This window comes from Pseudopipra pipra, chromosome 4 (genome assembly GCF_036250125.1).
Source record: "Pseudopipra pipra isolate bDixPip1 chromosome 4, bDixPip1.hap1, whole genome shotgun sequence".
Taxonomy (NCBI): domain Eukaryota; kingdom Metazoa; phylum Chordata; class Aves; order Passeriformes; family Pipridae; genus Pseudopipra; species Pseudopipra pipra.
The window spans coordinates 72923309-72939877 of record NC_087552.1 but is presented as its reverse complement, the minus strand read 5'-3'; positions in this window follow the sequence as shown (position 1 = coordinate 72939877).

Sequence of the window (16569 nt, the reverse complement as noted above, 5' to 3'; positions counted from 1 at the left end):
CATCTTTTAATTCCGTGCATTGAGCAGCATCCTATTTGTTTCAGGCCATATTGTTAATTTCCTCAGATCATTCTGAATGTTATGTCTGTCTTCCACAACTCTTGTGGGATCTGTGAGACCTACTAGTGTATTATCTTTTGCAAACTAATTGCTTTTGCAAGTCCTAATGGGATGCTGTTCCAGAACAGCATTGCTCTGAAATGACAAAAATCCTTCTAATTTCCAACCTAAATATATTACTGGTCATGTTTGTTCTTGTTCCTACCCTGTCTTAATTTTATTAGTGATTTCAGTTCTACCCCAAAGCATGTATGCATGGCAATCAGATCTTCCATTCAGCTCATCACTTTCGTAGACTTGATAAACAAAATTGTCTTTGTTTCTTCCCATGGTAGGATTTCCATTCTGTCTCCCTCCTACCAGCCCTTCTAAAAGCCTCCTCCAGTTTGACTTGATTTATCTTGATCTGGAGTGAACAACTGCTAAAATCCAGCAGCTAAAATCCTCTATTTTCAGTTGCAGTCAATGCTTAAATGTAGCATTACACACACATCCATTCTAGAACACCTGTTTTTAAAAAAATCATGTCACTTATTTTATATCTCATGGAGCTGACCATGGAAGGTGAGTTTTCTCTGAGTTCAGTCTGCAGATTAAGTAGATCAGTGCATACAATAAAGTCCACACAGAGTTCTATTGGGTCAGGAAAGGTGGTTTTTAGACAGAAACACAGACCAGAATGGAAACTGATATACTCCTCCTGACAGTGAGGGTGGTGAGGCCCTGGCACAGGTTGCCCAGAGAAGCTGTGGCTGCCCCTGAATCCCTGGAAGTGTCCAAGGCCAGGTTGGATGGGGCTTGGAGCAACCTGGGCTAGTGGAAGGTGTCCCTGCCCATGACAGGGGGTTGGAAACTGGATGATCTTTAAGGTGCCTTCCAACCCAAACCACCTTGTGATTCTGTGATCCTACAGTACACTTCCCGTGGTCCAACCATAACCCCCTGAGGGATTTTTTTGCAAATTTGACTGTTTTTCTCCACTCAAACCTCTCACACTGTTCGATCCTCCCGTGTGTGGGTTTAAAAACTTCAGTAAGTGAACGAAGAGGCAATCCCAGAAAAAGACTCCAACAGCTCCAAACTAATTTCGCTTTCGTGGATATTGATCTAAACAAGTTTCCTCTGCATTTTCTGTGGTCAAAGTAACTGGGAATAAATAATAACAATTTCAAGGGTTCTTTGAGCAGCCATTCTGTCTCAGTGCTGTTACTTATTGACCTTTCCCTGATGGTTCAGGTAAAGCATCATCTGGGCTTTCAGTTTAAACAAGAGACAGAAAGAGAAGGAAGGTGGCTGATGGATGTCCTGTTGAGATATATGGCTTATATTTCCATCTCTAGTTGCTTCTCTTGTGTCATGGGAAGTACTAAAAGGAATTTGAAGGATTTCCTTCACTTCTCTTTTCTTTCTTGCTGTAACTGTTGCTCACAGAAAATAAAGCAATTTAGTGGAAGTAAAGCTGTAAAAATCCAGGCTCAGAATGTGCCTGTTTTAAACTGATGTTAAGGAATAACTGTGAAAGAGTTCTAAAAGGTCTGAGCCCTTCCTTTCTGGGGAAAGTGTTGAGGGAGAAAAGAGCCACTTCACATTCAAGGGATCTGTATAAAAGTTGGAAAGGTGAAACAGATTGATGCAAAATTCTCTTGAGTAAGAAGGAAATTTCAACTGCAAAAGTCAATTTGTAGTCAATGTGCTTTCTTGATTGGCCTCTTACTGTTGTTTTTTAAAAACTCAAGGAACTGATTGCTACCAAAATTGAGTCATAAACGTCCAGACCCACCTTGACCTTGCCTTCAGCTGTGACAAGATTTCCAGGACTATTTCTCTCTACTTGTTTTGTAGCTGTGTTAGGCATCAATAACGTTGTCTAATGATCTAATCTTTTTTGATTGAAACCTAAAACAACAAGAATAACTCACTAAAAGTCATTAATTCTCGAAGAAAAAAAAAATTGTGATGGCACTAAGGCTGAAAGTATAAACAGCATTTAGAAAAGCAGTAAAAAGACAATAAGGATCTGTCAAATTCCAAAATTAAGCAAAATAAAATCAGGAAAGGGAAGTTAAGTGCAAGATATTAAGATGAAAAAAAGCAAAGTTAAAAAAAAAGTCTTAAATGTGACTTACAGTGGAATCAGGTAATAATTATGTAACTAAAGGTATTAAAATTGGTGGTTTAAAAGGAAATAGAATTTACCTTATTTTAATGCATATACTCCCTCTCCACAACATTGCATTTCATACATATAACGAGCATCCCTAACTGCAGCAGGTTTCCTCTCAAAGCAAACACTGAAGTCCACCACTGGATCAGTTTTTCCCTTGCAAATATCAAGCCAAGTTTTGAGTTCTTCGTGTTCATCCTTGAGATGAAGGTTTTCGTAGTCTGCCCACACGTATTTCTTGGTTTCTCAGTGCACATTTTGTTGTTGTTTTAATACAGGCCTCCCTCACAACCTGGAGGATACTTCAAACACGCCAGGTGGGAAAGCTGCTGCCTGTGAATCACTCCAGTATTGTTTTTGTTCCAGCTCCAAAAATCTCTGGTGGGATATATGTTACCTAAAGTTAAAGGACTATCAGCAAGTGCCTCTCAAGTGGCACAGTTCACAATCCAGTCAATGCTAATTGGACAATTTTCAAAATGTCCCATTTTGAAGCCTTGCCTTCATAGTTTAGTTTGTTGTTTGAAGTATTTCTTTATTTACAGGCCTTGGGAAAACTGTTTTGAGTCAAAAGACCTGCTTGCACATACTGGTGGTTTAGACATTTCTAGCAGTGCTTTGGCAAATAGAAATAGAAATAACACATCTCCTCCTGTTCTGCGTGTCCAGCGGTCATAAATAGCTTCTCCATATTTTTTGTGGAATCCCATCTCTCCCCCAAGAAGTCTGGTGGATCACAGAGTCACCAGAGAGGGCTGGCACGTGTGAGCAGAGTAAATTTAGATCTCATCACTCACAGGTCTCCGTCTCTGGTACTGGCACATGGAAATTGTTTTGTGCTCAGGCAAGGAGGTGGTGTCTTTACTGCTTTTTTCCTCACTGGTGATGAGAGTGAAGTGTCCTTTGCATGTGAATGATCAGTTGGATGGGTGAGTCTTGGGCTTGTGACCCCACGAGCCAGCAGGAGCTTCCCCAGCCATTTCAAGAGTACCTCTCTTTCAAGAGATTTTTGTCAAGCAGGTCTCATTTTTTTTCCCCAAATCTTCTCGTTTCGGCTCAGGATCAACCAGAATTTCAGGTATTTTCCAGACTTTTGGAGCTCTCCAGTGCCCACCTTCTACACCTCCCAGTCACTGGCTGTAAATGAGTTGTGAGTGTGTTTAATGTAAAACCTGTAGCTCTTTTAACGTGGGTCTTAGGGCCAGCCAAGGAGCAAGAGGAAACAACAGTTGTGAGGATGTAATTCAAGCCTTCAAATGATAAGATTGATCAAACCAAATAATCTGAGATTTCCACAGCAGTGACCTTCCTTACTGACAGCCACTGCCACCATTTCCTTGTCAAAAATTGCAGATCAAAAAAATACTGATACCGGGTCTCCTTGCTCGACCTCCACTTTGAGGTGGGGTCACTTATAATACACCATTTCCCCTCTTTTCACCATTCTAGATCAATTATGCCATTTTGATAGGTATTTTCAATGACATTGATTACGTTTTGGTCAAAACCTTTCCCTTCTAAGAGCCAGGAGAGACAATTCATACATTAATAAGTCGAAAACCACACCACCCAAAGCTTTTGGTTTTTTTCTTGGTGTGTTGCATAGTGAGCTGCAAAATCTTTATTTTTTGAGAAGCTGGAGAGCAGTATAATCCCTCCTTGTCAAAAGTTAATGGGTCATGTCTTTGTCAACCTAATGGAAAGGATCCACACAGCTATTTGCAGCACTATTTATTTAGTGGTGATTGGCCTCTAGTTATTAATGTATTTTATTTTTTCATCACCTTTTTTCTAGGGGATTAATATCCTTTAATGCTGTTAGAAATCATGACTGTGCTCAGAATATACTGAATAAATGTGCAAACACTGTTTTAAGGGTCCTCTTAATAGAAATCTTTTAAGATGCCTCTGTCCTGAATTTTTACCCATTTATCCCATAATTTGCTGTAATTATAGATTTGCTTCCTGAATTCTCAACTACATTTCTGCTAGAAAATAATTTTAGGCCTTGAAATGTTATTGCTTTCTCTGAATTTTAAATCTACTTCATAAATTTTTTGATCTGATGATGAAGAAACCCCTTTCAGAGGCAAAGGCATTTATTGTGCACTGTCTCAGTTGATTTTTGTTTTAATCTCAGTACATTAAAAAAAAATTTTGATTTTTTTTTTTCTAACTCTCTTTAGGATAAGCTCTTGGAGGAAATCAAATCAGATATCAGTAGATGTGTTTATGATTTCAGCTTTGGTTGCTGGACATCAGAGCACTTGTATGCCAACAAGAGCTCAGTGATTTTATTATGAAATCAGAGTTGAGGGGTTTTTTTATCTTCAAGACCCTCTTTGATCTGTGGTGTTGGGGAGTCCATGGCCACCTTCAGTTCTGGGTCATTACATGTGCCCTCCTTCGAGAGAGCCCTTTGCAACAATCGAGAACCAGAAGGGAATCTTTGGTCTCCTTGATGGGATTGTAGCAGTAGTATAAGGAAGGATGTATGGCCATGTCTTTTTGGTATGAATAAGCTATTTTCTATGGCAACTGGGGTCAATATTTTTGTGATTTTCACATTAAAAAAAAAGTTGATTTGTTTAGTCAAACTAGATGTGGTCTTGTGTCCAAGTAATTTACCTGATCCTTCAGCTGAAAGCATCTCCGTCCCTATCAAAGTTTAGGTCCTGATTTAAGAAGGTACTGGCAAACTTTCTCAATTTTAAATTTTGAATGAAATTTAAGGAGAAAGGGCCTTATTTGAAAACACTGTGAAAAGGCTTATTTGACTCAGTGGCCCAGCTGTCTCTGGCCAAACTCCCTGCCCACTGCTGAGAACACTGGCAACACCTTCTTTCTTGGAGTATGTGCAGGTGGCTTTTCAATCAATTATATCCTTTTGAACCACTATTTCAGTTCAGAATCCTTTGCTCAATTCCAAGCAGCTGTAAGGCCACTATCAAGGGAAGAAGGGTTATTCTTCATCTAGTGCAAGGTTTGATATAGCTCCTATACATAATCCAGATTTAATTAAAGCCTATGCTCTTCACATATGCTCACAACTTCACAGTGGCATGACAATGAAATGCTTTGCCTCGTGCTATTTATGTCTAAGGTGAACCTCAGGCACAGTTTTGCTGGGCAGTATACAAAATTTCAGCATATATGACTGTCCTTGTCCCAGAAATCTTACTTAAAACAAAGCAGAATATGTTGTAAAATAATCAACAGGAACGGCATAAGAAAATTTATATTTTTTTTGGTGATAAAATTGTAGTGACACAATGGACTCGCCCTGTTGAGTTTGTTTCCTTCTCTATGCATTTTGAGAGCTGAATTTAGAGGAGACTGTGTGGATATTTACAGAGTTCTTCCTACTCTTGAGGGCAGCGTGGGAGAAAGGTTGACAACTGCTGGGAATTTTGAAGGGCAGGTCTGCGAGAGGGCAACCAACCCTCAGAAGTGAATCCCACCTATGACTAATCAGCTGTGACTCATCAGAGGCTTTGGTTTCTTTTATTAAGGCTTTTCAAAGCCTCTGCACCCTCAAAAAAACCATACAGGCAACACACAAGTACGATTAAGTCAGAGCAATACTCAGACTTACAGCTTATTACGGGAAATAACATCTTTAATTCTCCTAAGTGCTCGTACACAGAAGTAGTGGAGGAAGATGAATAACTTCAAGAGCTGCACAACCCCAGGTATAATGGCATTATATCAGCTGAAAAAAAAAAAAAAAGCCCTGGTATCCTAGCACCAAACATCCTTTCTCACCAGTGGACACTGTTTTCTGGTGACTCTTGACTGCACGATGCTCCTTGTTGGCGTCACTATTCATAAACCAGATCCAAAAGTCAGGACAAAAGGAATCACACAGAGCTGAGCAGTGGCTGCGTTTATTCTGTGTGCTCTCTACAAAAAATCACTTTTGAAAGTCCATCTGTGAATTTTTTATAGTTTTTTCTGATTTCCAAAGCTTTAGACTCTCTCATGTAATTCCAGACTTCTGTTTCCTCAGCACACGGAATAAGATCTGTTTCATCAGACAATAACAGCTTCTCCCTCGTCCCTGTGCACACACATCTCCTTAGACAAATTCACCAGTTCCTTCACAACTCTGTCCAGCATTGGAAAAGTAAATGTTCCAAATACAAAAAGGACTCTGACAGGCAACCTCTGCTTTTTAGAAGATGTGTGGCACTTGCCAAGTTTTATAGCTTCCTACTACCTGCCATCTCCAGCACTTTTTTTCTGGGTGTAGCTCTCTCTTTTCCCTCACAAAACCTTCAGCATTTTGAGCTAATTTTTAATCATAGAATCACAGAATGGTTTGGGTTGGCTTTTTTTTTTGACAAATCAGTTATGATCACAGGGTGTGCCAAGCCCCTGAATTTCTGCCTAGACCTAAACTGGAGGGTTTAGGGACCAGACTCAGTCTTCAAGGCCAGGTTGGATGGAGCTCTGAGCAACCTGGGATAGTGGAAGGTGTCCCTGCCCATTGCAGGGGGTTGGAACGAGATGGGCTTTAAGGTCCCTTCCAACCCAAACCATCCTGTGATTCTCTGATTCTGTGATGGGATATCATGATTTTGGAAAGCATAGGTGTTTCTGGAACTGAGGAAAAAAGATTATATGATTTTATTATGATTTTTTAAGTCTGGAGAAGTTGGAATTGAGAAGACCAGCAGTAAATGTGTGGACATTCTGCTATCACACCAAATTTCTGGTCACAGATGCCACAGATGAAACAACTCTCAGATTTGTTCTGGCATCTGGGACATCAATGTGTCTAATCAGTATTTTGATAGAACTGTTTATCTTGCTGACATTTGTTAAAGAAAATTCTAGAAAATTAGAGATGCCAACATCTTACATGGTTGTAGTGGAGAAAAACTCTACCGAGTCCAAACAGATGATTGAAGACATAACACTGGTTGAAAGGTTTTGTTAAAGCTGAGCTCATGACACCATTTCATTAACTGAGCAATAACCAGATTAGCTCTGTTGAGTCAGTCTTGCCAATAATTTTCCCTACCCTTATGATGTGAGTTGTCCACGTAACACAAGAACCATCTCCCTGTTTTCCTGGTGTGTTCTAGTTCTTTCTCTGTGAAGGTGGACTTCAAGTCAACAATGAAGCTGAGAAAATGTGGAAGTGCACTGAAACACTCAAAATTTCAGTTCCAAGCCTTCTAAAAATCACACCCGAGTCTCAAGAACCAAGGGTCCATTGCTCTTCTGGAAATTAGTTTCTTATAATCAGATTTTGATGTCTAATATGGAAGAAGCTTAGTCTAGATTGTCAGCAGAGCTAGTGGACAATCTTGGAGTAAACTTAATTGGTGGAGAGTAATTGCTATTGGCTAGTGAGGTCTTTTGCACTGTTTAAAAATAGTATGACACAGACTGAAGATTCTGAAAACAACCTACTTCTTCTTTTCTGAGTTGGGGAGTTTTTGTCTACCCAAGTTGACCAGCAAGGACAACACTTCAATTATTAACCACTGAAAGTATTTTCTAAAAAATGAATTGACTCCACAGCAGGGAGAAGATTATTTCTATAGAGGAACTTTCACTTAATTTCTGGAAGAAAGATGTTTTCTTTACAAGTGAACAGAAGAGTCAAATATAAAAAATGTGGTTTTTCTCCTCAGTGGTCTCACAAGTGTCTTCTCCTCAGCCCTTTCCACGAAACTCAAACATTTGGAGGGTGGGAGTCTCAGCTCTGCAATCAGTCTCCTGCTGAAGGAAGGACACAGACTGTATGTGAACATGGGCAGCGCAAACCTCTACATCAGAGCTAATCACTACAGGATTCCTTACCATCTGGTGGGAATCAAGTGATTTTACTCAAATGAGTCTGGGAGATGAGTCAGCTTCTGATGCAGGTGTGTAAAGTAGGTCTGATGATTCACGATTTAAAATTGCCTGGTTCTCTTCCTTAACACTTGAGAGAGCCTTGGGTGTCTGGCTCACATGTGACTGTCTGGAAAGAAAAAAAATTAAAGGTTAGACCAAATTAATTCCATCTGCAGACACTACTTTTTAATTTTTTTCTTGTTAATTTAAGCAGAGATTTGTGGTGCTGAACTGTTTCTTTGGTAACTTCAGCAACTTCTCAGTGACCAATGCCTGGTCAGAACAGGTTACACAAGTTCACTCTTTCCTTCCATGCTTGAAGGACCATTCCATTAACTGAGGCAAAAGCAAATTCTGAAAAGGAAAAAAAAAATGGGTTTATAAATTAAAAACATCATCATTTGTGACACTTTCAGTAGATTATAGAAGAATCCTCCACCTATGTTGCTGGGCAGGAAGAAGGGTCAGCTGCCTCCACTGCACATATTCTAGACTTGTACAAAGTCTATTTTTACATGACACCTCCCCACATATCTTACACCTTGGGAAAAAACCACCACTGTAGTCTGCAGGTTCTCATTATGACTTTGAAAAAAATAGTCTTTTCTATTAGTATAATTATAGGATGAAGGCGCTGGACAGATTAGGACATTGGGATTCTCAAATCTTGAAAACCAGCAATTATGACCACAGGGATCTCTGGCAGCAAGGGATATAAACTGGCAATTGCCTGTGAGCACAGAGGAGCCTGTGAATGCTCTTCTGAAATACTTGCCAGGCTTTAAGCTATTCTTTTATACAGCATTTACTGTAGCATACTGCAAATTTTAAAACCAGGATTGCAACTCAATTTTTCCCAGAGATAGCCTGCTTAGCATGCTGAATAATGGGGGTTTGTCCAAAATACCAGAAGCAGAGTCTTTTTTCATGTTGAGGTTTTCCAGCAATATTTAGAAGCCCTAGGCTTGTAATCTGTGTGTCTACCTGTCCTTGTGCATGAGTGAGCCCGAAAGGACTCTCAACAAGGGACTCGGTTCTAAAATTAAGGCTTTGAATTCAACCTTACAGGACACAAAGAAATGTGCAATATTCTGCAGACACCTGTAGACTCTTTCACAGCAGACAATGTCTTTTATCATGACGTGGCACTGCCTCCTCTAAATCCTACCCTCCATGCTCTCTAAGATCACAGGTGCTTTGCAAGGTTTCACCACTGCAATCTGGAACAACCTGGCTGGGGTTTAAACAGGAGAGATCAATTATCCATGGCTGGCACCACAGGTGGTATTGGCACTGTGAAAGGGAACATAATGGGAAAGGATGATCCAAACTGACATTAAACCAATTTAATATGAGGTCCCTGAGCTAAAAAATTACCTTTTAAGTGTAAATTGGTGTGACGGCTGACGAGGCAGTTCTGATCTTGCAGCTCAGACCACGTGAGCACAGAACACAGCTTTGGACAGCTGCTTGCCAGCTCGAGTCAGATACACCCCTGCCTTCTGTCACACCCCTGATTATCTCAGCTTCTCAGCCTCAGAGACTTCCTTCAGCACTGAAAACTAAACCCTTGACTGAAAAATTGGTACAGGCAATGTCCTGCTTACAGAGCTGGTCTGTGGCTTCAGCTCTGTCTCAGCCTATCCTTGCCTTCAGCATCCTCTCACTTCCTAAGGGGAGTGACAACTAATGTGACACCTGCTGTTATTACATTTTTTTTATTCCATTTGCAATGTCTATCCTTTCTTTTCTCTGCCTGTCATCTTTACTTAGATGTCACCTCTTTGCAACAAGGATTGTGCCTACCACAGTGTCACTTTAAATCTATTTAGTCCTTAGGGACTGCCATCCTGAACACAGTCAGCGTGCCCCTGGCCCTCAGGAAATCCACAACACGTTACCCTGATGAGATGGTTTCCTCCCTGTGCTTGTGGAAGGAGCTTTGAAGCTATGGGGAAAAAAAAAGAATGAATCTTATTCACTGTAGGGAAGGACTATTTTTTATTTTTCTCAGGACCTGGCACAGGTTGGTTGCCCAGAGAAGCTGTGGCTGCCCCATCCCTGGAAGTGTCCAAGGCCAGGTTGGACAGGGCTTGGAGCAAACTGGTCTAGTGGAAGGTGTCCCTGCCCATGGCAGGGGAGTGGAACTGGATGGTTTTTAAGGTCCCTTCCAACCCAAACCATTCTGTGATTCTATGGTTATAAGAAGAAGCAGCAGCAGGATTTTGATCAGTAGTTCCCAAGTTGTGTCACTTTGAGGTGATACAACCCATGCTAGCCTGCTGTGTGCAGATGTTTGTAATGGCTGGGAATGTCAACTCTATCCATGATAGCCAGGAGGGACAGGACAACATCAGGTCAGGCAGCACTCACCTTCCTAAAAATCCTGCATGTAGCTCCCAGCAGGGAGACTACAACAGGGGAAGAAGTCAGACTGCTCACATTCATCCCCCAAGGAGCAGCTGTTCCTGCTCCCAAGTACATCAAAAGTGAGAGGCTCAGCTGACAGGACCAGTTGCTTGTCTAATTCAGGAACAACTGAAATAAAGAAGCTGTAATTCTTTTCTGCAGTTCACAAGGCAAATTGTCATGCAAACAACTGCTCCTCCACAAGCTCATTAGCAGCACTTGTGAAAACCTTCCCAGTTTAATTAGCATGTACCAGTGTGGATCAGAGCCTGAAAAAGAGACACACAACACCAAAAAGGAAATATTTGTCTCCATGAGCTGTGCATCGAGGGGCAAATGAGAAGAAAAACCATGTTTGACATTTTGAACATTTGAAATCCCTCCAGCTCCAGGTATCAGGATTCCATACTTCAAGGAGGCATTTGCATAACTACTTATGGCTTGGTATTACACAGGTGAGATAAAATCCATAAAACATTTCATTTCAGTACTTAAGGTCATGCTCTTTCCCTTCAGACAAAAGTAAACTGTCCAGAGTAATAGGTAAAAGACTTTATCATCTTCCAGTGGTTGCAATATGAATCCTAAAATCAATACCCTGTGCAAGACTGAGAACTGCTGAAAATCAGTGCACTCATGAAATTAGTGGGCAACATACTATGAGCTCCAAAATAGATTGCCTACTTAATTCTTAGAATAATTAAATAAATAAAATAAAACAAAACCAGAGGAAAGCTTGACATTGCATCTGCATTGACAGCAGGGCAAGGAGGACAGGAGATAGGGCTTCAAGTAAGGAATGTCTTAAATATGTGAAGTGAAACGAAATTCCATTTATTTCTCTTCAAGTGTTTGACACCACATAAAATTAATTTTGCAGTTTCTTGATTATTTAAGGTATGAAGAAAGAATGACAATGAAGAAAGCAGTTTTGTAATTTGCCAGGTTAGACAACAGCAGTTGCCATCTTCAGGGAATCAGTAAGTTTTATTAAACAGATGATGAAATAGCAGCATTTGGTCTTCTACTGGCACTTGTGACTAGACATCACCATGTTTTACAAAAAAGAGTCTTGATATCTCACAACTATTCTCCATCTTTCCAAACATCGGGTTCACTAAACACATTATTCATAACAATGAAAGAAAATGATGAAAACAATGTGTCAGTCTTTGGACGAGACAGGGTGTTTTTTTTCATGAAGTCCTGTTTTCAGGCATTTTAATTAAGATGGACTCTGATCCACCTCTGAAATAGAAAATTTCTTCAGCTCTATTTCAAAGTGGTTTTCGTCAAGGTTTCTGAAGTGCTTTAGTAGTAATTTCCATGTCAAAATGTTATCAAAATGATATTGAATTTTTATAGGGTTTCCCCCCCCCACACACATTTACCTTCTTTAACCTTGTCCTTCCTAGATTATTTCCTTGTTAGATGTATCCAGTTTTTAAGATCAAGAGCCTGGAAAATATAATGAAAAAGCATTATTGATCACAAAATTTCAGAGAGTACTCAGTTCAGAATTTAACGAATTTAATTCAGTTAGTATTATAGCATTATCACAAATATATATATATACACACACATGATTTTTTTCTTTAAAAAATAGCTTTTCTCATCACTGAACAATACTCATACCCAACTCTGCTTGTGCATCATGGAACACTTTGATTTTTGTAATTTTTTAAATTTAAATGTTTCTTGGAGCTTTACTTTCCTTCCCAGTAACCATTTACTACAGCACTTCTCTGTTTCATGTGCTCTGCACTTGGACTTCCATGTATTTAAGGGCTGAAAAATGAGACTGCAGAAGCCAGTGAGATACTAACAGGCCTGAATTTGAACAACTGCCTTTCAGCAAAACATGTCAAACTGGTATTTTCTCTCTAGTTGAAATGAGCTCTGGAAGACAATGGGCTTAAATCTCGAGATTTTCACTCTAAACCTCTTTCTGCCAAGTGCTTGTTTGAAGCCCATATTAATCTCCTTCAGCACTGAAAACCTTAACCAGAAATGGAATTTGATGTCTTTTTCACTGGAGATTTGGAAACAAATACCATTTCCTTGAAGAAAAATCTTTGGATGAGCCCATCAGGTGATGTTTGTCGTGGTTTAACCCCAGCTTAAAACTCAGCCCCACGCAGCCACTCGCCCTCTCCTTCCCAGTAGGCTGAGATTAAGACAGAGTAATGGGCATAAAAGGAAGAAAATAATAATAATAATAATTATCATAGTAATGATAAAAGAATTAGAATATACAAAACAAGTCACACACAATGGAATTGCTCACCACTCACTGACCGATGCCCAACCACACCCCGAGTGTGGCTCTATTTTGTTTTTTGAGGTGAGTAAAAGCCTCTTCCCTTCCTGGCCTTCACACCAGTTCTTAGACATGAAACCTGCACTTCAATTCTTCAGAGAGCTCCATTTTTCACTCAGTTTAATTTTTTGCCAACAATGTCGGCATGGCCCTGGTGGATTAGAACACACAGACACACAGGTAACCTGGGATTGAACTGAATCCTCTTAGGTGCAGAATTTGGTCCTTCTTCATCATCAAACTGGAGCCGATTGGAAGTGAGGATTACCAAACTGGGGTTGGAAAACAAAACTGCAAGTGCTTGAAGAAGTTCCTACCTCACAAAGTGCACTTGTAAGCACAAAATGACAGTGAACTGCACTGTGTAGAAAAGGAAGCCAGGTGGAATTGCTCCCTATATTCAGGTTATCCCCAGCACAGACTGAAATTTGGGAAAATCAAGCTGGAAGGTCTCCTGTACCATCACCAGAGGTTCATTCTGCTCTCCTACATAAGAGCTCAGCAAGAGAAACACGCCAGTAACTTCATGGAATCAACGGATGAATGAACTGAGCTATCACCTGGGATGTCCAAACATTTGGAGATCTGGAGAATAACAAAAAGCTTTTAAAGCATTTTACATTCTGCAGTTCAGATCTTCAGAACAACACAGTTTTATTTTATGCTGTACCCTGCAATCTGTCAAGCCAAAGCCTTTCTTTCTGATATCTTGTTTGCACATTGCAATTTATTTTGGTGCTCTGTAGAGTTAAGAAATGAGGGAAGGAATCTAAAATATTTTTGCTTTCCTTCTCCTCCTCCTCCAAAAATCTCAGAGTAACTTGTTAAAAAGTGAAGGTTGGGAGTTTTTTCTTAATTTAAATAAGTCAGTTTTAAAATGTTCTTAATTAGGAGATGTGCATGTTTTGTCAGCCGTAGCTGGCACAGCTTGGATAATAGTGGGCAGTTTTGACACAATCTGTACAGTTTTGCTATAATTAGACAGACATGCAGAACATCCTTCAGAGTAGAAAATGACTGGTAAAATGTATAATTCGCTGACAGATTTTAGAGATCTCATGCTGTCACCTGCCAGCATCTCTTCTGTCTGTCACATGAGCTCACAGCAAAGCCTACAAGAGCAACACAGCCCTGGAGATGACCCCCTGACACATCACTTCATGAGAACATAGATCATGGTCGATTCCACAGCCTTTTGGGAGCAAGGAAACTCTTAAGAGCATGAGATGTGGAGCTCCTGGAGCGGGTCCAGTGGTGGGATATGAGGATGACGAAGGGACTGGAGAATCTCTTTCGAGGAAAGGCTGAGGGAGCTGGGGCTGTTCAGCCTCAAGAAGACCCACTGAGAGGGGACCTCCCCCATGTCTGTCAGTGTCCACAGGGAGGGGCAGAGGATGGACCAGGCTCTGCTCATGGGGCCCAGCAATGGCACAAGAGGAACAGGCAGGAACTGATGCCCAGAAAGTTCCACCTGAACATGAGAAAGAACTTTAATTGTGAGCACTGAACAGATTGTCCAGAGAGGGTGTGGAGTCTCCTCACTGTAGATATTCCAGAACTCTCTGGGTGTAATCCTGTACCATGTGCCCTGGGATGACCCACTGTGGTCCCTTCCAACCTTACCCATTCTGAGATTGTGTGAAATTTAGGCAGAACCACAAAGACAAATTGCTGATCCAACTGGAGAAGATCTTGTTTCTGGTTTGGGATTGAGATCAAATGGGATTGAGGGTTAACTGGAATTTAAGGTATTTCGAGCAGATTTGAAGACTTGTAGCTAATCTATCACTTTAGTTGCTCTGATATTGAATTCATGGCTCCAGTCTGGAGTTCCTGTCTGTGGTGGCAAAGACGTGTATGTTCTCTTTTCAGAACAGAAGGAGGAGATGTCCTGTGCATGGAACACTACAGGACTGCTGAAAAAATGCTGCAGTGACCTCACTGACTGTCACCTGTACTCATGGTCTTCTGTGAGATGTCTCTTTGCAGAGGAGATTGAGCTATTCATGCCCAGAGGCCTGAGGGCTGCAGGTTTGGTGTCACCCTGCAGACCTATGAGTGTTTAACAGGCCCTACCCCTTCTTTGCAGGGATACAATGGCACTGTCTTGGTGGCCCTTTCTGTGCTTGCTGATGCACTGTGCCACAGCTGGGTTGGAGGGTACTGCCTGAACATCCATTGGGGAAAATCATCAGGACAGAAGGACACTTCCCATCTGCAGCTACAGCTTAAAATTGCTGCAAATGGGACACAGGTTGATAAAAAAACTCAGCTCTGGACTTCATCTTCCACTGTGCATAAACTCTCTCCAGATCTCCACTTAACCCCAGTTCTCCTTCTTAGAATAAGAACATCACATACTGTAGCACTCATTAGTTGTCTTAATTGTCTATCCATTCAGGGAAGCTTTGGGGTGATCATGGGGGCATGTGGTAGCTGTGGAAATCTGCTCATTAAATGGGAGAATGCAGAAATAAACACTGCTCCTCTTTGGCATTTTGTGTTGAGAACCTCTCACCCTGTTGTAATCTCCATTTGAGAGTATATTACTGAAAGGTTTTGTTCATACTGTTTGTGCACAAGGAATTTAAAAATCTACCTCATCTATTCCATATGCTTCTTGCAAATGTGATTTAATGCTTTTTTTTTTTCCTTGGGAATAATGAGTTTCACTGTTATGCAAAGATCTGTTCTTGTCTTTTATAATCTGTGCAGCCTTTTCTGTGTGAGTCTCTCATACAGTTGGAAAAAATCACAATTTAAAACCTGTAAAATAAACTGAGTTACAAACTCTGGTTTAAGAAAATGAGTGAACCAGGTTATGAAATTGCCACAGGCTGCATTCCTGCTCCAAAAGAAATCCCAAGTTTAAAAAAAAGTTTAAACTTCTTTTTAAATTACTTTTGCTGCTGCTATGGGCTGAGTCAGCAACACCGTGTGAAGTTAGGGGTCTCCTTTGCATGGCACAGCATACATTTACTATTGGCACATCATTAATTTTGTTTCCTATTTAAAACACAGCCTTCAGGAATGGGTATTTGAAATAGGCTGCAGAGTACTGACATTGCTTAAAAACTCAGGGAATTCCTCCAGTACCTAAACTCTGAACTGCTAAAAAGTGACACACAACTATTTCCTGCTTTTCATGTGTTATGGATTATATACAGGCTGAAAAGGCTTCTTGTTGGTGTGAAAGCTTCTCTTTTTTCATCTAATTTTCTGAGCAGGAATGAGAAACATTAACACTTCCATGGCAATAATGTAGGTATGGATTGGAAGGAGAAAATGAAGTGTCTGTGATGAGAACTCTGAAGATTCTGAGGCACAGGTCTGAGTTTGCCTCTGTAGACAACACTGGTTCTCTTGAATTCTCCTTGAAGTCTCTCCAGCAATATTAAAGTAAATATGTTTTACGTACATAGTCACAAATCTGTGAGACTTGGAGTTTAGCCCTGGAGTTAGAGAGGAATTTAACTCAAAGATGAATAAATAAGACTTTTAATAAATAATGCTCAGTCCAATTCTACTTACTGACTTAAAGCCACCACGCCTGTTTTATTACTTACCCAGGGCTTTAATTTAGACTGCTGGTAGGACTTACCTAACCACTGGCATTGTAACTCTGACACTGTGTGCTGGAAAACAGCTGGTGGAACAGGAGATCATGTACCATATCTATACTTTGTCTTTCAGAACTCTGTTTGACTCCTGCTCAAGTTCTGGGGAAAACCAGGGAAAATCAGGACAACTCAAAGGTTGGTGTGAA